Source organism: Stegostoma tigrinum, chromosome X, assembly GCF_030684315.1.
Source record: "Stegostoma tigrinum isolate sSteTig4 chromosome X, sSteTig4.hap1, whole genome shotgun sequence".
In the NCBI taxonomy this organism is placed as follows: Eukaryota; Metazoa; Chordata; class Chondrichthyes; order Orectolobiformes; family Stegostomatidae; genus Stegostoma; species Stegostoma tigrinum.
Window position 1 is genome coordinate 18,052,846 of NC_081404.1, and position 23,413 is coordinate 18,076,258.

General features: G+C 43.9%; 1 long non-coding RNA gene across 1 annotated transcript in view; it reads right to left on the reverse strand.

Moving 5' to 3' along the window:
- Positions 1-23,413, reverse strand: part of LOC125448276 (uncharacterized) — a 143,976-nt gene that overhangs the window by 38,109 nt on the left and 82,454 nt on the right. The window contains exons 9-10 of the long non-coding RNA XR_009443518.1: positions 2,820-2,923; positions 2,438-2,677 (exon numbers count right to left, since the gene is read on the reverse strand). This is a non-coding gene — a long non-coding RNA (uncharacterized LOC125448276). The remainder of the gene's footprint in view (positions 1-2,437; positions 2,678-2,819; positions 2,924-23,413) is intronic.

The window sequence follows — 23,413 nt, forward strand, 5'->3', positions numbered from 1 at the left end:
ATGTACACTCGTGCATATGTACAGTATGTTGCTTTAAGGATATTTGCCATATCATGGACAACATATCTGCTACTAAGTTGGAGAATAATTTCTTTAAAGCCATAAAGTCTATTTGTTGTTAAGTAAATGGCACCTCTGGTCATTTAGAGTGCATTCTGTGTAATTTAAGAAAATGTCTGTGGTGAGGTCAGAATCAAATTGATCTCAAGGCTGCCAGGCAGAACTAGGAATAAAATCCCTGTGTGTTTCTTTTTGAAATCCAATTGCTTAGAGAGAACATGGTGGCTGGCTCCTGTGTTCAGGTATTTTGCATGCAAGATGTACTGCTTTTAAACATACTTTAGGCAGATCTCCTAGGATGCTGCTTACAGTGAGCTCCAACAAAATAACAACAGTGATGTGATAAGTCTTACAGGAAGTGAATATGATACTTGCAGGTCAGATGCACTCACCTCTCGTGGCTTTGTATGTTGGAATTAAAACTGAGTATTAGGGAAGTAGAGTTCTCAGGTGGAAGATAATTGGACCAGGATGTGTGGAAATTTTTTACATCAAAACTATTTTAAAGTCAAATGTTGTCTTTGTTTTCTTTTAATTTCAACAGATTTTGTTATTTACAGTTCAACAAGGCTCATGACAATTTGGAAAACAGAACTGACAGATCATTGGACATGCTCTCCTGTACTGTACTGCAAAGTGGGGAGACACAAAACTGGGTACTGTGGTGTCACCACTGCCAGGAGGGTATAATTACCATGTGACATGTTTACATACATAAGTTCTATTATAAAGGTGAAGATAGAAATTTATAAATTTCTAAGCTGATAAAGGTCTGACAGAAATATAACGGCAGGAAGTGAAATTTTCCAAACAGAAAGTGTATGTAGATGTAAGATTTTTAAAGTATTATGTAAATCCTTTACCCTTCAATTGGATTTATAAAGCTAGAAACAATAATATTTGATAATTCACTGCATTGATTCATCTCAAAACATTAATCTTAAATACCCAAAGAAACGTGCACACTAGTCTCGCATCTGATAAATCCATGCATAAATTTTAATAAGGAGGCAAGAAGATGGCTTCTCCAAGCCTGATCATGCCACCAGGTCCCAAAGGTAGCAATAGGTCTCTTTCTTGTCAAGTAGAAATATGACATCTCCTTCTACCATTTTGTTATGACCTGGTTCATGCTGGATGCAACAATATCTGATGTTTTATGAACTCCCAGTTGTTCAAACCAATTCCCAAACCAAAATGAGAAAACCCATGCCTTTTCAAAACACAGTATTACTTTTAATCATGGCTTTCCTTGACCATAGCTTTGCTGTAAGCAACCTTTAATTCTTGCTTGTATGTAGCAACATCATTGCCTTTTATATTGCAGCAAACTCCTGCTCTCACACTGCTCCCTGCTGTGATGAAAAACTTGCATTTTAAAAGCTTATGCATTTCAATGTCAGTGATTCTTTAAGCCCAATATTTCTCCACCTATCTTATTTATTTATATGCTCCTACCTTTACAGCACCCAAGTCCTCAGTCCTGAAACTCTTCTTTCTCTAATATTATTTGCATCATTGAGGAGAAAAGAAAGGCTTTGAGAACACAATTTACACCAATTCCATTTATATTACTGTTCTGTTTTTGTTTGAAATAAAAACAATGCAAAAACACATTGATGTTCTTGCTGGGAGTACACAGCGAGGGGCAGGAATCCAGTCCAACAATGAGATATGTAGAATCTGCATTAATGCCAAGACACGGGTTCCTGTTTCTGATTTTGCTGACAGGAACCCTGTCCATCATGGCACCTTCCTCAATTATATGGTTTGATGTTGAGTGACCCTTATTAAATGAGACAGTTGAGAGGTGAAGGGGAGGAGTACGTTGCAATGCTGGCTTTGAAAATCCTTTCACGTTTAAAAAAATACCAGCTAAAGGATTAAAAGTAAGTCTGGGGCTGGGTGGGGAGCTTAATTCCTTTTGAAGTTTCCTTGAACAAGACAGCTCAAATGTAAATGTTTGAACAGTGAAAGATTTACAGAATCAGTGGAAATTCAGAAAGACAGTGCACAAAAAGGGGTGACACCTATGTAGGAAACACCATAAAAAATTTGCAGAGTGGATTAACTTTCAAACATTGAAAGAGCAGTAAGCTTAAATGCGTTTTTCACCTTATTTTTGAATGAGGTGCTTATTAAGTTAAGGCATGGCTCCATGGAGCCAACAGTTCTAATCACAACTTCGTTCAACGTGGAAAGCCAAGAGGAAGACTGCATCGATATAGGAGTAGGAGTAGGCCATCTGGCCCTTTTAGCTCACTCTACCATTCGACTAGATCATTGCTGATCTTGTATCTAAACTTCACCTTCCTGCACTAACACTATATTCATTATTACCCAAAGATCCATCAATTCCTGTTTTGAATATACTCACGACTGGGCATCCAAAGCTCTTGAATAGAGAACTCCAAAGATAAAGTGAAGAAACTTCTCATCTTGGGTCTTAACTGGCTGATCCCTTATCCTGAGATTATGATCCATTGCTCTAAACTCTCCAGACAAGGGAAACTATTCAGTATAGCAAGCCCTCACTTCCACTGAAATGACTTTAAGTGAATCTTAGTTGCCTGTAGGAATCCAGAGCCAGAATTAGGTTTCTTCGGACATTTCTTGCCTGGAAAAACCAACGTACAAGTTGAAATAGTGTCCCATACAGATACAACACTGTACATTCCTAGCTGAAATAAATTGCAAAACAAAATAGATCACTGAATAAAACAGAAATGCTGTATAATTTTAAACTTGACAAACCTCACCAGTATGTCTTAAGTAGCTCCTCTGACTCAGGGTTGACTTGTTTCCACTGTGGCTTGATGGGTTCTGAGAAGATTGGTAAGTCCAATTTGCAATCTCCAGACTGCTGCAAGTAAACAGATGTTGCATGGAAAGTTAGTTAGATGAGTTAGCGTAGTTTTCCTATTTCCTTGCCAGTTTGAGCGTGTTGTGGAGTAGATTTGTAGCTCGGGTCGTGGGTGTTGAGGTTGGTTGGCTCGCAGAGCTGGTTTGTTGTTCCAGACATTTTGTTACCGTGCTTGGTAACACCCTCAGTGCAGCCTCTGATGAAGCTTCGGTGTGGTTTCCCACCTGGCTTTTAAACTCTGGGGTCTGTTGCGATGGATTGCCTCACTCCGGGTTTCCTTTGTAGTGGACTGAGTTGCTTAGAGGTTTCTTTGCACTCTTTCTACCAATTCGCCTGTTATCTCACTGGCTGTAAAATGACTCCTGTGCCTCACCTACACCAGATAAGGCAGGTAAACTCCTGTACAGTATTTTTCATCCAAAAAGCCCAGAGACAAGGAAAGCAATTTTACTTCACTTGTGTGCAGTAAAAGTAAAATACAATCAAAATCAGTTTTAGTGAAGAGTAAATCGAGTCAGGCTTTTTGCTTGCAAAAAACTCTTAAAAATGAAGTTGCCTTGATTACCATGTACATGAAACCAAATTAAGCCATGAGGCCCAACAACTCCTGATGACACCATTTGCATGGTAACTCACATGATACATGGCTCACAATGACATGTGCACAACCAGGAAGCACTGAATCCTCATGTGTAACAAAGATCAAAGCACCCATGTGCTGAATTTAAAGGCAAAGATGGCGATTTTGTTTGGGGAGATAGTCTAAAAGGAAAAGAACAGAGGCAAAAAAAAAATTCAACAGGGCGACATAAAATGCGGGCCTTCACAGGAGCGATTAGCAAAGTGAATAAAAAGATATTAGGACGAGCGACTAAACAATTGGTATAACACAAAGATTTTAAAAAGAATCTTAAAAGGGGAAAAACAAGGTAGAGTGTGTAAACTAAGATAATAAAGTGTGAAGCTGGATGAACACAGCAGGCCAAGCAGCATCTCAGGAGCACAAAAATTGAAGTTTTGGGCCCAGACCCTTCATCAGAGAGGGGGGTGGGGTGAGGGTTCTGGAATAAATAGGGACAGAGGGGGAGGCGGACCGAAGATGGAGAGAAAAGAAGATAGGTGGAGAAGACAGTATAGGTGGGGAGGGGATAGGTCAGTCCAGGGAAGACGAACAGGTCAAGGAGGTGGGATGAGGTTAGTAGGTAGGAAATGGAGGTGCGGCTTGGGGTGGGAGGAAGGGATGGGTGAGAGGAAGAACAGGTTAGGGAGGCAGAGACAGGCTGGACTGGTTTTGGGATGCAGTGGGGGAAGGGGAGATTTTGAAGCTGGTGAAGTCCACATTGATACCATTGGGCTGCAGCGTTCCCAAGCGGAATATGAGTTGCTGTTCCTGCAACCTGGGAACAGCAACTCACATTCCACTTGGGAACCCTGCAGCCCAATGGTATCGATGTGGACTTCACCAGCTTCAAAATCTCCCCTTCCCCAACTGCATCCCAAAACCAGCCCAGTTCGTCCCCTCCCCCCACTGCATCACACAACCAGCCCAGCTCTTCCCATCCCCCCACTGCATCCCAAAACCAGCCCAGCCTGTCTCTGCCTCCCTAACCTGTTCTTCCTCTCACCCATCCCTTCCTCCCACCCCAAGCCGCACCCCCATCTCCTACCTACTAATCTCATCCCACCTCCTTGACCTGTCCGTCTTCCCTGGACTGACCTATCCCCTCCCCACCTATACTCTCCTCTCCACCTATCTTCTTTTCTCTCCATCTTCGGTCCGTCTCCCCCTCTCTCCCTATTTATTCCAGAACCCTCACCCTATCCCCCTCTCTGATGAAGGGTCTCAGCCCAAAACATCAGCTTTTGTGCTCCTGAGATGCTGCTTGGCCTGCTGTGTTCATCCATCTTCACACTTTGTTATCTTGGATTCTCCAGCATCTGCAGTTCCCATTATCTCTAGAGCGTGTAAACTATTGTCTTGTATAAAACATCTTGGGACACTTTACCATATTTAAGCAGCGACATCAAGACAAGTTGTTGTTCCTCGCGTTTAGTGGTGATTTTAACACAAAATCACATGGGCTCTAAAGATTTCCATCTGATTTGAGTGATGTCTCACTGCACCGGGTGCAGGCACTCTCATTAAATCAGATGGAATAACATTCTCCTTTTTGAATTGAGATTAGCTTTGTTACAGATCAGTATGAGCAGCCTTGGTGCATTTGGGGTCTCTAATTGCATAAATCATTGTGTTTAAAATAGAACAAAAATCATCAATCCACTCTGGGCATCATGCAAAAAAAAGTTTAGACTTTGCAACACTGTGTGTAACTGCATTAGTTATTAATTATGGGATTGCTCCTGATGTTCTCCCCAAACTGTAAAATAGTAATTACCTGATTCAACCGCCAAGATCAGGTGACATTACAAAATCCCTCAGAGATTTTCATCATTCAAAAGATTTCACAAGCTCTTCTTACAATCAAAAACATTATCCTCATTCTGCCATCTCTCACTTGCTGCTTGTGGTAAATGCCATTCTATCTCAAATGAAATATGTATCCCAAAAGTACAGGTCTTTTTATTTCTTGCGGGCATTTTCCAATTATAACATTATGTGTGGGACAGAGATCAATGGGTAGCACTCAAATCTATGACCTTCTGACTCACAGGCATAAGTTCCACATCAGAAACTTGAGCATCTAATTTCGGCTGATCCTGCAGTACAGTACTGAGGGAATGTTGCACTGTCTGAGCTGCCATTTTTCAGACGAGATGTGAACTGAGTACCTGTCTACCTTTTCAGGGGAATGTAAAGCTTCCAAAATTATTGAAAGAACTGAGGAGTTCTACTGGCCTAATTTTTACCCATGAACATCACAAAAATAGATTAGCTGGTCAATATCTCATTGCTTTTTAAGAGAGCATACTTTTTTGCAAGTTGGCTGCCATGTTACCTACATTACAAGAACCTATGTTTATAACAAAACATCACAAGGCATTTTACAAGAGAAATTAAAGCAACATTTGACACCACGCCATATAAAGAGATATTAGAGTAAATGACCAAAGGCTTGGTCAAAGGGAGATGTTTTAAGGAGTATTTTAGAGAACAAAAGCAAATTGGAGAGAGTGAGAAGTTTAAAGAGGGAATTCCAGGCAATTGAAGGCAAATGGTGCTGCATTTAAAATCAGAGATGCTCAGCAAGCCAGAGTTAAAGGAGCACTGATATTGAGGGAGATAGTATGAACTGCCGAAGCTGGAGTCTGAGATAACAAGGTGTAGAGCTGGATGAACACAACAGGCCAGGCAGCATCAGCGGGGCAGGAAAGCTGATGTTTCGGGTCTGGACCCTTCTTCAGAAAAAAGGGTCCAGACTCAAAACGTCAGCTTTCCTGCTCCTCTGATGCTGCCTGGCCTGCTGTGTTCATCCAGCTCTACACCTTGTTATCTCAGATATTGAAGAGTTGTGCAGTTCGGGGAGATTGCAGATATACAGTTGCAAGGCCAGTGTATCAACTCAGGAAGCCCAACTGGAAAAGAACATCGTTTATTGTTGAATACCAAAAAACAGCCACTACTTGTGGCGTACCCTGGCTAGTACCAGCCCAGGACAGTCAGTTATGCAGGTTTTCCTTCCCCTCCATCATCAAATCACTGTGGGGTTTTTTTTGTCTTTCTATTAACCACCACTAATAAATCACTCAAGTTTCCAAATGAATACTTTATGTGCAAAACCCTTTAACAGCAATGCAAACCATCATAAAGTGAGGGAAAGGCAGGGGGAAGTGGGAAGGTGCTAAATCAAAATGGAATTGGAAGGAGAGATAAAGCACTATAATGTTTCAGTGCCGATCTCTCTCTAAAGGCCTCAACAGCATTGGTGGATACCCTGTGCTCCCTCTCCAGTGACACCCCAGCATGAACATAGCCACAGATGAGGGGCAGACAGTCAGCAGAGAACCACTCCCTCTACAGCCTGCCACCCGGACCTGTTTACAGCCAGCTTGGCTGGGCCCAGGAGCAGAACCACCAGGAGGTCCTTCAATCTGCCACATCCCTCCGTACCGGATACTCAAAGATCAGGAATGCGGGGCTGAAGTGCAACCAAAAGCACAACAAAAGATTTCTCAAATAACTAAAAAGGGGATGTAATTGCCCACAACCAATACCTTCATTATGCATGGACTCCACCACACCGCATGATAATCTGTTTAGGCTGGGAATCTGTAAACTACCACAATCTGAGAATATAGGGAACTGATGCATGCAATATCTTCCATCCAAGGTCTGTGAATGGAAAGTGGGAGGACTCCTGTGTATAGCAACCTTCATTGGGGATCCCCACTGCCTGGGGTGCCCAGACAAGCAGATGAAGGAGTCAAGGTGGTGTGTACAACAGCAGCCTGTTCAAAAAGCCCCTATGCACCAGGCAGAAGGACACATTGGACATTCCCATGAGACAGCTCAGGTTGTGGGGCACAGAGGTTCAGGACCTTGGGGCCAATGTGAAATTCCATCCAAGCAGGGGTCAGCAGTGACAGGATTCCACCGCATACCTGAGGATCCTCCAACTCACGCACAACGTCAGGTCTCAGCACCACCATTTTGATGGTGTTGGCTGTGAGCTGGATGTCCATCGCCACCCAGTCTGCCATTTCCTGCAACCAGAGCCAGCCTGGGCCTCCACTATCCAGCACGTGTCTGAGTCTGGACACCCCCGTAGCCCCAGCCCTCCCCTCTCCCAGCCACTTGAAGATGTTGGAGATGTGGATTCCTGAGCAGTGGCTGATGATAGCCACTGCTCCTGATGGCATGAAGACCTGGCACGAGTTGACCATTTTCCAGACATTGATCAGAACCTGGTAAAAGACAGGCAGCATCCTGAGGGAGACTTGCAGACCCTTGTGGTCAATAAACAGGAGCTGCGTGTCATAAATGAGGTCCTGCACCCGGCAGAAAACATATGTCCACTGGGGTGCACCATCTGGGAGGTATTGCTGCAGGGTCCAAAGACGGAAAGTCACTGCCTGGGTGTGGAAGCACACCATCAACTGAATGTCCTCCTCAATGGGGAGACTCAGTGCCTCTTCTTGTCCCAGAAGAAGTGAAGCAGCAACTCCTGGATTTTTTAAATAAAACCCCAAGAAAGGGTCAAAGAGACCAGCTGGTACCACAACATGAAGGCCACAGTTAGGATATGACCAGCACTTGACTCCTGTAAGATAGCACTCAAAGCAGTCCTGTCAGGCAGCCAAAGTGAGCCAAGACTTTGGCTTCTACCTCTGGGCAATCCACTGGCCAGGGTCCCTCAGCTAGGCTGAGGTAGATCCCCACACACAGGAGATAGATGGTACTCCAGCTCAACACTCGTAACTCCTCTAGTAGAGAATCCACTCACCATGGACCAACCAGGAGGCCAGAACATTTGGCCCAGTTGATCCTGATACACTGCCTGGCATTCATGCATCCTCCCCAGGTCAGCTGGGTCAGTGAATATGAGGAGCATATTGTTGGCGCAGGCTGAAAGAACCACCCCAGTGCTCGGCCCACACAGAGCCAGCGCTGAAAACCTCCTTCACAAAAGGTAGAAGAAAGGCTGTACAAATGTACAGCTGGCTGGACAAGATACTTGTGATCTACTGTGTTGAATGCCTTCTCCTGATTGAGGGACAGGAAGGTGATTGACAGAGCAGTCCTTTGGGGTAAAAGGTCCTGAACCAGATGGACATTGTCATGGATCCTCCAGCCAGGGACTGTGTAGGACTGGTCAGGGTGGATTATATGGCCTAAATATGGAGGGAGTCTGGACACTGGCTTTTAAATAAATGAAAGTCCCCCTTCTTTTAGAAGCAGGATGATGACTGCCCTGCACTGCAAAAGGGGCAGCTCTTTGGTGAAAAAACATTTCTCCAGTTGCCCCGCCAGAATGCCCTGAAGTACTCCACAATCACCCTGTTCAATCCCAGGACTTGCCTCTTGAGAGTCAGGTAATGGCACCAGTCCCCTCCTCTAAAGTGATGGGAGCATCGAGCATCCTGACATTCCCCGGGCTGACCTGTGGCAGGTCCTTCCACAAAACTCTATGAGCCTCCTTGCTGGATGGCTATGGAGAGAACAGAGCTGTGTAACAGGCTTTGGCTAGGCCCTGATGCCCCCTGGATCTGAGATGACGGACCTGTCATCAGCAAGCAGCACCAGGAGCTGCTGACAGGTCCTGTGGTCTAGGTCCTCAAGGAGCCATCACTCACATATACGTTCTGGAACCCAATGAGCTGCAGGTCCCTCAGCACACCCTCTTCTGTTCGTACAATCCCACAGGACTGAGTCTGCATCAGGCTGACCGAGATGTGACTCCAGGTCAAGCATCTCTTTTTCCAATTCCTTGAACCTAGATTTCTGCCTCTTTGTCGGTCCCCTCGGGTAGTCCTGACAAAAGATGTGTACATGAGCCTTGCCCACGTCCCACCATAACCTCAAAACGGTGGGAAGCCCAGCCCGCCCCCACGCTTCCTTCTCTAGTCAATCCAGAAGTGACGGAACAAATCACTGAACTGCTCATTCTCCAGCAGCAGGTTGTTAAAGCACCACTATGTGGACTGCAGCCAGGGCTGCAACAGGGTGAGCTCCAGCCATACCAGGTGGTGATTTGTGCATGGCTCCTGTTATATGGAGGCTGCTGGAACATATGCCCGTGAAACATACAGGCAGTTGATCTTTAATGCTCCAGCCCCAGGCGACACAAAGAACTGGGATCACCACACTGAGGTGTTAAAGGCCAGGTTCCCTGGCAAAGCCCATTATGGGAAATGCAAACAATCAAAAATGAGGAGGGTTGGAGAGCACGGGAAGGGGCTAAATCAAAATGCTCAGCCTGCTTTTCTTTCTCATCAACTTGCTCAGAGATGTGTTTAGACACCTTTGGAGCAGGTGAGGCTTGAATCTAGGTCTTCTGGCTCAAAGGTAGGGGCACTACCTTTTTAATTTTTTTTAAGTCTTAAATCAACCTGCTCACAGATGTTATGACATGTGTAGATATTATAGATGGGACAAACTCAGGCCTCTTAATCCAGAGGTAGAGATACTACCACTGCACCACAACAGCCCTTAAACTTCTCCCCACCTCAGAGATACCAGATATTCCCTGAACCCCAGTCTCCCACATGACAGGCAGTGATGTTAACCACTGTACTAACAAGGAGCTGCTTGGGTCTTTTTTTTGCACCACAAGAGGGCCCATACATTGTTTCTTTTTTTGCCTTGGACATATACATAATTTTTAAAATAGGGCCTTTATTTACATTCTTTATTTACATAGTTATGTAATTTGAAAAGCAACTTGGGTTTTTTTTATTATTGAGCCTGTTTTTCTAATCAACCTAGATAATAAAATGTGAGGCTGGATGAACACAGCAGGCCAAGCTGCATCTCAGGAGCACAAAAGCTGACGTTTCGGGCCTAGACCCTTCATCAGAGAGGGGGATGGGGGGAGGGAACTGGAATAAATAGGGAGAGAGGGGGAGGCGGACCAAAGATGGAGAGTAAAGAAGATAGGTGGAGAGAGTGTAGGTGGGGAGGTAGGGAGGGGATAGGTCGGTCCAGGGAAGCCGGACAGGTCAAGGAGGTGGGATGAGGTTAGTAGGTAGCTGGGGGTGCGGCTTGGGGTGGGAGGAAGGGATGGGTGAGAGGAAGAACCGGTTAGGGAGGCAGAGACAGGTTGGACTGGTTTTGGGATGCAGTGGGTGGGGGGGAAGAGCTGGGCTGGTTGTGTGGTGCAGTGGGGGGAGGGGATGAACTGGGCTGGTTTAGGGATGCAGTAGGGGAAGGGGAGATTTTGAAACTGGTGAAGTCCACATTGATACCATATGGCTGCAGGGTTCCCAGGCGGAATATGAGTTGCTGTTCCTGCAACCTTCTAATCAACCTGTTCAGATTTGTTATTACACACCTCTGGAGCAGGTGGGATGTGAACCTGGGTCTCTCAGTCCAGGACGAGGGATAGATTTTCTAACCAACCTGATCAGAGATTTTGTGACACACCTCAGGAGTAGGTGGGATTTGTACCCAGGTCTCCTTGTCTCAGAGGTAGGGACACTTCCAGTGCACCAAAAAGGACTCAGGTGATAAGTTCCAGCTCAGCAGGCCATTGCCTGTTATCATACTCAATGAGCTCCAAGAGGAGATTAATTAGTGATTCCCCACAGACCTTGTAGGGGTTATCACAGTCATAAAGAGATTTGAAACCAAAGGTGAGAATGTTTTAAAAAAGTTACAGTTCAAAAAGTGCTTAATCAGCTTTAAAGCACGTCCTTCAGTTGTAAAAGCATTGCATAATTGGAGCTCGGTTTTTATTATTGCTGCCCCAGATGACATCAGCAATGCAAGGTTCTAAAGAGGGTTTTCCCTTTCCATAACCCCATCACAGCATTTGTTAACCCAAGTCAGAGACATTTAACTGTGTGGGTTTAATGCCGCAGATAGTTTGTCTAAGCTTTCACACCAGTTCCCCTGTCAATGCTAATGGTCTCAGGTAAATATTTAAGATCAAACAAGGAATAAATCACGCATGTGTTGGTGTGGATGTCAGAGTGCAAGATAAATCCTTGCTCTGAGGTTGTACAACAATGAACTTTCTCAGTATTCAGTTTGCAGCATTGTAACATTATGTTGACTTAAGAGTTCAGTCAGTAATTTTTAAAAATGTGTCTCAGGTGTCAATAGATATTCTATGTTAACAGCTTGTTTCACAAGTAATTGTTACACAACTGTAAATAACCAAAAACATGATTTGGTATTTACATCGTGCCTTTAACATTATAAAATGTCATAAGTTGCTTCACAGAAGCTTATAAAACAAAATTTGACACCAAACCACATAAGGAGTTAAACAAAAACGGAAGTTGCTGGAAAAGCTCAGCAGGTGTGGCAGCATCTGTGAAGAAAAAATCAGAGTTAATGTTTCAGGCCCGGTGACCCTACCTCAGAACTCCACATAAGGAGTTATTAGATCAGATAACAAAAAGTTTGGTTAAAGAAGCAGGTTTGAAATAGCATCTTCAAGGAGAATGAGATAGCAAAGTGGAGACATTTAGGGACAGAATTCCAGCGTTTGGGCCCCAGCCAGCTGAAAGCACAGCCATTGATGGTGAGGTAATGGAACTCAGATGCTAAAGTGGCCAGAATTATAAGAAGTCAGAATGTTCTTCAATAACTTAGGGTTACATAGTTAAGGTTCTGGAAGTTCCCATTCAACACTTTTGTTTGTGTTTGATTTTGATACAGTGGCCCAGCAGGGACTGTCTTACCATTATTATTTTGGACTTCCGGAAAGAGTTGAGAGAGCTTTATTTTGTATTTTGAACCCTTGCTGTCCCTGTTTAGCAGTGTTTGATGGGGGCGGTGTTGAGAAGAATTTACCTTCAGTTTACTTTTCGTTCAAGCGAGTAGAGTAAATCTTACTCTGTACTTTAACACCTTGTGGTCCCTATTCTATGAGTGTTTGATAGGGATGGTATTGACAGAACTTTCCTTTCAGTTCACCTTTTGTTCATAGAGTTGGGGAAGGGAGTTTTCCTCTGTATTTAACCTCATGTTGTCCCTGTCTCAGGAGTGCTTGACAGGGACGATGTCAAGGGGACTTGCAGTTTAAAAGAGTCAAGAGAACTTTATTTTCAATTTACTTTTAGTTCAAGAGTACAGAGAGCTTTACTGTATCCTCAACCGCGTGCTGTCCCTGTACTGGCAGTGTTGGATGGGGACGGTCTTGAGAGAATTTTGCTTGCAGTTTATTTTTAGTCCAATGAGTACAGTAAGCTTTTCTCTGTATTCAACCCTATGTTGTCCCTATCCCAGGAGTGTTTCATACGTTCCCTTGGCTTCTCGTTTAAAAGAGTGGGAAGGGGTGAGGCCATGGAAGTACTTGAAAACAAAGGTGAGAATTTTAAAATAGAGGGTTGCTGAGGAGCCAGTGTAGGCTAATGAGTACAGTGGCGATGACTGAAATGAGACTTGGGTGCAACTGGTGTCAAAAACTGTCACATTAATGATGAATAAGTTTCCTTTTACTAGGACACTGACACCTGTTGGGCAGTGACAGAAGTGCAGATTGATAATCAGAGACACAGTGCCATTATTTTGTTAAAGCTCTTATTTTCAAAGTTGGGGTAACCACTGTTGGGAGCATGAGAATGGGGTGGTTAGAGGTGGGAAGCCATGTGATAGAACCTCCAAGAAAATATCCAACTAAAGTTGGCAACCGAACACACCACCACTAGTTACATTGATTTGTTCCCTTTTGCGAGTGGTAGGAAGCGTATCTTTTAATGCCAAGCACTAAAACAGCATTACTATAGTGACAACAAATTGTCTGTGTGTACTGAGACACCCAAGGGATCATATTTAGCTCCAGCTGTTGTGAAGTTTATTTTTAAATGTTGCTTTCATTAATAATTATATTTAAGTATTAATGGGAAGGATTCAATTCATTTCAGAGATGCTGCACAGCAGGGAACTTGATATTGTTTTACACCAAAGCAAAAGCCAAACTGAATTGGTTTCTTTGTTTGTTTTGTTTAAGTGCATAATAACTGTAAAAGCTGAAATAAAGAACTTGACTATAATGCCTTATCACAGGTCTCAGGTCATCCAATAACCATACAAAAAGAAAATTACACAATTGAATCTGTTAATCTGTTGTTAATTGGTGCAGATTGAGGGAGCAGAATTGGTCAAGGCACTGGGAATAGTTAATTCTTCAAAGACTGGCATTGATAGAGAATCAGCAAATGGGCAAGAAACAGAGAGTGGGGATAAGGGGTTTGTTTCCAGGCGGGCAACCTGTGACCAGTGGGACAGATTAGTGCTGGGACCAAGATAACAAGGTGTAGAGCTGGATGAACACAGCAGGCCAAGCAACATTCTAGGAGCAGGAAAGCTGACATTTCGGTCCTAGACCCTTCATCAGAAATGGGGGAGGGGAGGGGAAGGGGCAGGGGGTTCTGAAATAAATAGGGGGGGAGGGGAAGGGGAGGGGGGTTCTGAAATAAATAGTGGGGGAGGGGGAGGTGGATCGAAGATAGGTAGAGAAGATAGGTGGAGAGGAGACAGACAGACAAGTCAAAGAGGTGTGGATGGAGCCAGTAAAGGTGCGGTCCTTGAAAAACAAGGACATCTGAGATGATAAAATGTGAGGCTGGATGAACACAGCAGGCCAAGCAACATCTCAGGAGCACAAGTGCTCCTGAGATGCTGCTTGGCCTGCTGTGTTCATCCAGCCTCACATTTTATTATCTTGGAATTCTCCAGCATCTGCAGTTCCCATTATCTCTGACATCTGAGATGTACAGGATTTCACAAGCTTCAAAATCTCCCCTCCCCTTGCCACATCCCAAAGCCAGCCCAGCTTGTCCCTGCCTCCCTAACCTGTTCTTCCTCTCACCTATCCCCTCCTCCCACCTCAAGCCACACCCCCATTTCCTACCTACTAACCTCATCCTGCCCCCTTGACCTGTCCGTCCTCCCAAGACTGACCTATCTCCTCCTTAACTCCCCATCCACACTCACCTTTACTGGCTCCATCCCCGCCTTTTTGACCTGTCTGTCTCCTCTCCACCTATCTTCTCCTCTATCCACCTTCGATCTGCCTCCCCCTCTCTCCCTATTTATTACAGAACCTCCTTCCCCTCCCCCATTTCTGATGAAGGGTGTAGCCCAAAACATCAGCTTTCCTGCTCCTGTGATGTTGCTTGGCCTACTGTATTCATCCAGCTCCACACTTTGTTATCTCAGATTCTCCAGCATCTGCAGTTCCTACTATCTCTAGTTCTGGGACCAATAACTGTATACAATATATATTAATGATTTGGAGGAAGGAAGTCTGTAGAATTCAGAATCTGTAAGGAACTTCCTCACTTCACATTTTCTTCTTTTACAAAACACTTTAAAATCTGTAGCCAGATTTACAGGTGGCACAAAAATAGGTGGAAAGGCAATTTGCAAGAGGGATACAAACAGTTTATAGATATTGATAAATTAAGTAAGTGGGTTAAGAAATTAGCAAATGGAGTATAATGTGGGGAAATATGAAGTTGTTCATTTTGGAAGGGAGAACAAAAGAACGGTGTTACTTAAATGAAGAAAAACTGCAGAAAGCTACAACACAAGGATCTTGGGGGCACTTGTACAGAAAGCTAGCATCTAGTTGGATCAGGTTGGAATAGAAGGGTAAGGAAGTCTCACTGCAACTGTATATGGTGTTTATTTAAGGAAAGATCCTTTCCTTATAGATAATCCCTGGTAGGGAGAGCCTGTCTTACAAGCAAAGGCTAAACAGGTTGGGACTCTGCTCACGAGTTTAGAAGAATGAGAGGTGATCTCATTGGAATAGATAGGATTCTTAAAGGGCTTAACAGAGTAAATATTTAGAGAGTGATTCCCCTCATGAGAGAGTCTAGGTCCAGAGAGCATTGTCTCAGAATAAAGGGGTGCCAGTTTAAGACTGAAATGAGGAGGAATATCTTCTCTCAGAAGGTCAAGAGTCTTTGGATCTTCTTGTCACAGAGAGCTGTGGGGGCAAAGTTTTTGCATATATTTAAGACTGAGATAGATTCTTCTTCATTTGGGGAATCAAGGGTTATGGGAAAATGCAGGATAATGGACCTGAGGAATGTTGGCTGAGCCATGATCCTATTTAATGATGGACCAGACTTGTGGGGCTGAATAGCATCTTCCTGTTCCTATTCATCATAATCTTATGGTGCTTCAAATAGCGCTTTAAATTGGGATCTTTAACATCCACCTGAATCAGTGCAACAGGTGGTACCACTTCATTTGCAGGATGACACTTTGCTGCTGTAAACAAAAACTCACAATTGCACAGTGAGAACAAGCCTTACCCGCTGAGAAAATGGAAATTGCTCCCTTGATGGTTGTGCTGATAAACACATGGATTTCGAGACTCAGAAATTGATATTTTTGCTGATATTTGGATCTTTTATCAGAAATGATGCTCACTGACCTATGCTGGCTCTTGAACAATATGTCTTGCTCAAAATTCTCATCCGTCATCTTCAGGTCCCTCCATGGCCTTGCTACTCTCCACTGCTTGTCACCTCTTTAAACATCCCATTCGCTATGGCCTGCTGTTCTACAATCCTCCAAGAGCTCTTCGTTCTTCAAATTCTGGCCTCTCACACATCACTGACTTCCGTCACTCCACCATTGATGGCCATGCCTTCAGGTACCTCAGTCCCAAGCACTGGAATTCCCTCCCTCAATCTTTCCAGTTCTCTCCCTCTGCTGTCCTTGTATCTCCTTATGTGGTTCAGAATCAAATTTTTGCTTGGTAATGCTCCTGCAAAGTTATTTTGGGACATTTTACTGCAGTAAAGGTGCTAGAGAAATAAGGTTATCATTGTACTCAGGCAAATCATTTAGTGTAGAAAGTCAGAGGATGTCTTATCACAATAAACTACTTGTCCTACAATGACAAATAGCCTATTATCACCATTGGAGTGATGTCTGTTTAAACGATCAACATGCAAATAAGTCAACTACCTGGATACTGTCATATGGCTGTAAGGATCTCTGCATTTTAGCACTGGAGGCCCAGGCTATGCCTGGAGTTTACTCTCTATTCTATATATTAGTTTAACTAGAAATAAACACTAGAGATCTTCAAATAAATAGAATTCATGGACTTCATTTGTGTAACATTTAGATACAACATAAATGTTGTTACTTGGTGTGAAGCTGCAACTTTTTTTCTTTAAATTAAACAGAACAAAGTAGAAACCACATTTACTGGGTTGAAGACCAAAGGGAGCAGCAGTTAACAAGTATAATAAGAATCTGCAGTTCTTTGCATTTTATGTGTAGTTCTAGTCACCTTACTATAGGAAAGATGTGATTACACTGGAGGAGTTGCGGAGGACATTCACCAGAATGCTGCCTGGGCTGGAGCATTCCAATTATGAAGAGAGACTACAGAGGGTAGGAGATAACAAAGTGTGGAGCTGGATGAACACAGCAGGCCAAGCAGCATCTCAGGAGCACAAAAGCTGACGTTTCTGGCCTAGACCCTTCTCTACTCTAATCCTATTTTGCAGTACTTGGTCCATAGCCTTGTATGCTGTTGCATTTTAAATGTTCATCTAAACATTTTTTGTTGTAATGGTTTCCGCCCCACCCTTTCAGACAGTAAGTTACAGATACCAACCCTCCTCTAGATGAAAATATTCTTCTTAAATCCCCTCTAAATCTCCTGCCCCTTACCTTAAATTTAACCCTAACCCTAAATGACCCCTCTATTTAAGGGGAAGGTTTATTGTGCCCCACCTCCAACTCCCCCACACCCAAGCTTTTTCTATTCCAAGGAAAACAACCCTACCTTCTGCTGTGATAATGGGAACTGCAGATGCCGGAGAATCCGAGATAACAAAGTTTGGAGCTGGATGAACACAGCAGGCCAAGCAGCACAAAAGCTGACGTTTCGGGCTCCCCTCCCCCTTTTCTGATGAAGGGTCTCGGCCCAAAACGTGATCTTTTGTGCTCCTAAGATGCTGCTTGGCCTGCTGTGTTCATCCAGCTCCACACTTTGTTATCTCGGATTCTCCAGCATCTGCAGTTCCCATTATCTCTGATACAATTTTAACCATTCCCATAAACCTCTTTTGTGCTCTCTCCAATGTATTTATAGCTTTCTTCAAGTGTGGCACCCAGAACTGTACACAATACTCAGCTAAGGTCTAACTAATGTCCAATATAGGTTCAGCATAACTCCATTGCTTTTGAATTCTATGCCCCTATTAATGAAGCTTCTGATACTGTCTGTTTTTCTAACTGCTCTTTTTTCCTGTCTTGTCACCTTCAATGACTGATGCACCTATACTCCCAGGTCTCTATCTCCTTTAGAATAATGCTCACTGTATTCTTTGTACCAAAGATTAGTGTATCACCTCACATTTCCCTGCATTGAACTTATCTGACACCCATCTGTCCACTCCACCAATTTATAAATGCCTTTTTGAGGTTCGATGCTGTTCTCTTCACAGATTACAATTCTTCCAAATTTTGTGTTGTCCCGTAAACTTTGTAGTTGTTCCCTGCACACTAGATTACTTATACTTACCAGGAAAAACAAAGGTCCTAATGTCAAGGCCTGAGGAATTCCACTGTAAACAGTCCTCCAACCTGAAAAATGTCCATTAAACATCACTGTTTCTGATCTCTCAGCCAATGTTATGTCCGTGTTGCTACTGCTACTGCCTATTCCATGACCTACTACTTTCCTTACAAATCTGTTGTGTGGCGATGTATTGAATGCCTTTTGAAGTCCATGTACACTACATCAACAGCCTTGTGCTCAACCATCTCTGTTATCTCTTCTAAAAACTTCGACATAAACACAAGCACAGAAACAATAAGTAGGAGTAGGCTATTTGCCCTTCAAGCCTGCTCTGCCACACAATATGATCATGGCTGATCCTCTGTTCTGATGCCATTTCTTCACTTTCTTCCCATACCCCTTGATGCCTTAAAAAAGGTTATCCCCTATCTCTTTCCTGAATACATTCAGTGACTTGCCTCCACAGCCTTATGTGGTACAGAATTCCACAGGTTCACTACCCTTTGAGTGAAGAAATGTTTCCTCATCTCAGTCCTTAATGGTATATCCCACATCCCTAAACTGTCCACATCCTGATAATCTCTAGCTAATCTATTAAAAATCTCTGGTAACTACAGGCCCAGTTGAACCACTCTCTCCTCAGGATGTCCTGCCAGCCTGGTATCAGCTTTGTGAGCCTCCAATGCACACCCTCTATGGCAAGTATATCCCTTCTCAGGTAGAGAGACCAAAACTGCACATAATACTCTGGGTGTGCTCTCACCAAGGCCCTGTGTAAATGCAGTAAGACATCCCTACTTTTGAACTCAAATACTTTGCAATGAAGGCCAATAAACTATTTGCCTTCCTAACTGCTTCCTGCACTTGCCTGTCTACATTCACTGACTAGAGTACAAGGACACCCAAAGCCCTCTGTACATTCACACTTCCAAATAAGTTAGTATTACACAATTTTGCATGAACAAATTTAAGCTGATTCTTTCGAGTTTTCCACACACTTTTCAGTGTGACGATTAATTCTATTACAAATAATTGTTCTAGATATTTCCCCACCACTGAAGTTAAAATGACTGGGCTGTCATTGCTGGGGCTATTTTTACCATACAAGAATGTGATGTTTGTAATTCTCGAGTTCTCCAGCACCACGCACAAAGCTAGGCGAGATTGAAAGATTACTACCAGTGCCTCTGTGATTTCTACTCCCACGTTCTTCAATATCCTTGGAAGCATCTCATCTGGTCCTGGTTCCATATCAACTTTAAGTACAGACAGCAATACCTCCTCCTTATCAATCTTAAACCCTTGTAGTGACAGAGCTTCCACACCTGTGAACATGGTCTGGACAGCATCTGCCTTGTAGACAAAGGCAGGTGCAAAATATTCATTAAACATCTCAGTCATGCCTCTTGTCTCCATGCGTAAATCCACTTTCAGTTCCTAGTGGCTCTCCTCCTCCTATACTGCTCTTTAACTATTGGTGTGCTTATAGAAGACTTCAGGATTTCTCAACAAGTTCAGCTGTCAATCTTTTCCCATAATCCTCCTTCGCTTCTCTTAATTAGTTTTGACCTTCCTTCTGAACTTTCAGTGTTCAGCTTAATTCTCAATTACATTTTCTAGCTGACATCTGTCATAAGCACGCTTTTTCTTCTTTAACTTAATTCCATTTCCTTAGTTATCTAAGAAGCTCTGAATTTGTTTATCCGACCTTTGCCTTTTGAGGGAATAAACTTGACTTTGCATAAACCATTTCCTCTTTGAAGGTAGCCCATTTTTCCCACTAACCTCCGGTTCCAGTTTAATTGGCTCAGCTCCATTCTTGCCCATTTGAAATCGGCTCACCACCACTTGATTATTCCTACTTTGGTTTGATCAATGTCATTTCCACAGTCACACTAAACCTTAAGAAACAATGATCACTGTCCACTAAGTGCTCCCCCACTGCACTTGACCTACCTGGCTCATCTCATTCCCAAGGACCAGGCCTGGTGATGCCTCCTTTCTAGTTGGATTTGACACATACCGCTGCATGTAGGCTGCAGGAATTCTCCTAAATGCAATCTATGAATGCCTGTCTATTGCTCGCCCTTATATTACCACTATCCCAGTCCATATGCAGGTTAATGAAAGTTCCCCATTATAACTATCTATGATCTTTACACCTCTCTGTAATTTCTTTGCAGATTTCTTCCTCTACAACCTTACCACTAGTTAGTGCTCTATAGCTTACACCTAGCAATATAATTGCACCCTTCTTATTCCTTTGCTCTATCCAAGTCAATTCTATTCTTGAATCCCTGAAACATTCTCTTACTCCAGTACTGCCATATTCTCCTTAACCTAAAATGCCACCCATCCTCTTCTTTACCTAGCTACTCAATTTCTCCCAGAGTGCATCCCATTGCACAATTCAAGGCTGCACTCCAGCATCTAATCACTGGCACAGTTCCACTTCTTTACCTACTCTGAGAAGAACTCTCTTGCCCATAGACTGTCCTTTGTCTCAACTACATGGTGCCAGCTCACAGCAGCAGTTTAACAATAGGGTAACCTCGTCTGACTCTCCTTCACTGACAAACACTTGACTAACACTTGAACTGATCTGAGTGATCTATTAAAAATCTCGCAACAAGCCCCACCCCATTCCTAAGCAGGATCACAAGTAAACAGCAGTGGAACACTGTATGCCCAGAGTGTTTTAATATCCCCAGGTTGACGGCTTACACAGTACAAATGGATGTAAGAATGGATTTTATCACAAACTTAGAACACACTTCAAATTGAAAATGCTCCCTGGGATGAGACGATACAGGGTCAAACTATGGAAGAGCACACTTCTAGCTGGAAATCATGAAGTACCTTCACAAAAAAAACTGATTAATGCACTGAATGGAGAAAATGTGGAGGTGAAAACCCTCAAAACTTTAATGGACCAATGATGAGTGGGACTGGATAGGTCAAATGGTCTCTCAAATCTCTGAGATGGCAAATGCTTTTTACATTTCAGGATTACTGAGGATACTTTTGAGACTCTGTTCACAATTGTGGGCCATATTGTAGCTGAAAGCAGTACCATGTAATAAACAGCCCATTCTTGGGCTTCTATCTCCTGATCAAAGACTGTGGGATTGATGAATATCAACAAACCTCACGCCAAAATTTTTGTTTCACATGAAGCATTTTATGATTACATCAGTGAGACCTTTCCTCTTTGATAAATCTGCCACCTCACTTCAGGGTTAAAGTTGCTTTGAGCTTGACCTTATTTCAGCTTCTTCTGCTGTACTCTGTCTCATTGCCACACAGCAAATAAATCAGCTAACCAAACAAGTTAATCATTGAGAACAGACATTTAGAAATCTCCAGAGCCCTAATTTATGATGCCTAGATAAGTCAAATTCCATTTTCATTTTTGAATTTTCACTAGCATTTTGGCAAATTCATGCTGCAATGCCATATATTTATTATTAGAGCCACCAGTTTATGCTGGTTGAATAAGTTGCAATCTTATCCCATAGCATGGGTTTCAGAGTTTTACCATGCTTGGGTGATGAAGTTACATAATTCTTTGCACTTTTCTTTAATTGTTCCTACTTCGTTGACTCTGGATATAATGCTGTTAATGTTTTATGCATACATTCTTAAGATACAGAGTACAGGTGCATGTTATCGCCAAGATTTGCTCCCTGCATAGGATATGTGTTCATCAGTGAATCATAGAATCCCTCCAGTGTGGAAACAGGCCATTTGGCCCAACAAGTTCACACCACCACTCCGAAGAGCATCCCATCCTGACTCATTCCCATATCCCTGTATTTCCCCTTTTGTAACCCACCTAACCTAAACATTCTTGGTCACTATGGGCAATTTAGCATAGCCAACCCACCTACCCTGCACATCTGTGGACAGTGGAAGGAAACCGGAGCACCTGGAGGAAACCTACACAGGCATAGGGAGAAGGTGCAACTTCTACATAGACAGTCGCCCAAGGCTGGAATTGAGCCCAGGTCCCTGGAGCTGTGAGGCAGCAGTGCTAACCACTGAGCCACTGTGCCTCTGTCTGTGTACAGCCCTGGGTCGACAGTGTCCTCTGACTGTGTACAGCCCTGGGTCGGCAGTGTCCTCTGGCTGTGTACAATCTTAAGTAAACAGTGTCCTCTGTCTGTGTACAGCCCTGGGTCGGCAGTGTCCTCTGACTGTGTACAGCCCTGGGTCAGCAGTGTCCTCTGGCTGTGTACAATCTTAAGTAAACAGTGTCCTCTGTCTGTGTACAGCCCTGGGTCGGCAGTGCCCTTTGGCTGTGTACAGCTCTGGGTCGGCAGTGTCCTCTGGCTGTGTATAGCCCTGAGTCTGTAGTGATCTCTTTCTGTGTACAATCTTAAGTAAACAGTGTCCTCTGACTGTGTACAGCCCTGGGTCAGCAGTGTCCTCTGGCTGTGTCCAGCCCTGGGTCAGCAGTGTCCTCTGGCTGTGTACAGCCCTGGGTCGGCAGTGCCCTCTGTCTGTGTACAGCCCTGAGTAAACAGTGTCCTCTGGCTGTGTACAGCCCTGGGTCGGCAGTGTCCTCTGGCTGTGTACAATCTTAAGTAAACAGTGTCCTCTGTCTGTGTACAGTCCTGGGTCGGCAGTGCCCTTTGGCTGTGTACAGCTCTGGGTCGGCAGTGCCCTCTGGCTGTGTATAGCCCTGAGTCTGTAGTGATCTCTTTCTGTGTACAATCTTAAGTAAACAGTGTCCTCTGCCTGTGTACAGCCCTGGGTCAGCAGTGTCCTCTGGCTGTGTACAGCCCTGAGTAAACAGTGTCCTCTGTCTGTGTACAGCCCTGGGTCGGCAGTGCCCTTTGGCTGTGTACAGCTATGGGTCGGCAGTGTCCTCTGGCTGTGTATAGCCCTGAGTCTGTAGTGATCTCTTTCTGTGTACAATCTTAAGTAAACAGTGTCCTCTGACTGTGTACAGCCCTGGGTCAGCAGTGTCCTCTGGCTGTGTACAGCTCTGGGTCAGCAGTGTCCTCTGGCTGTGTACAGCCCTGGGTCGGCAGTGCCCTCTGTCTGTGTACAGCCCTGAGTAAACAGTGTCCTCTGGCTGTGTACAGCCCTGGGTCGGCAGTGTCCTCTGGCTGTGTACAATCTTAAGTAAACAGTGTCCTCTGTCTGTGTACAGCCCTGGGTCAGCAGTGCCCTTTGGCTGTGTACAGCTCTGGATCGGCAGTGCCCTCTGGCTGTGTATAGCCCTGAGTCTGTAGTGATCTCTTTCTGTGTACAATCTTAAGTAAACAGTGTCCTCTGCCTGTGTACAGCCCTGGGTCAGCAGTGTCCTCTGGCTGTGTACAGCCCTGAGTAAACAGTGTCCTCTGTCTGTGTACAGCTA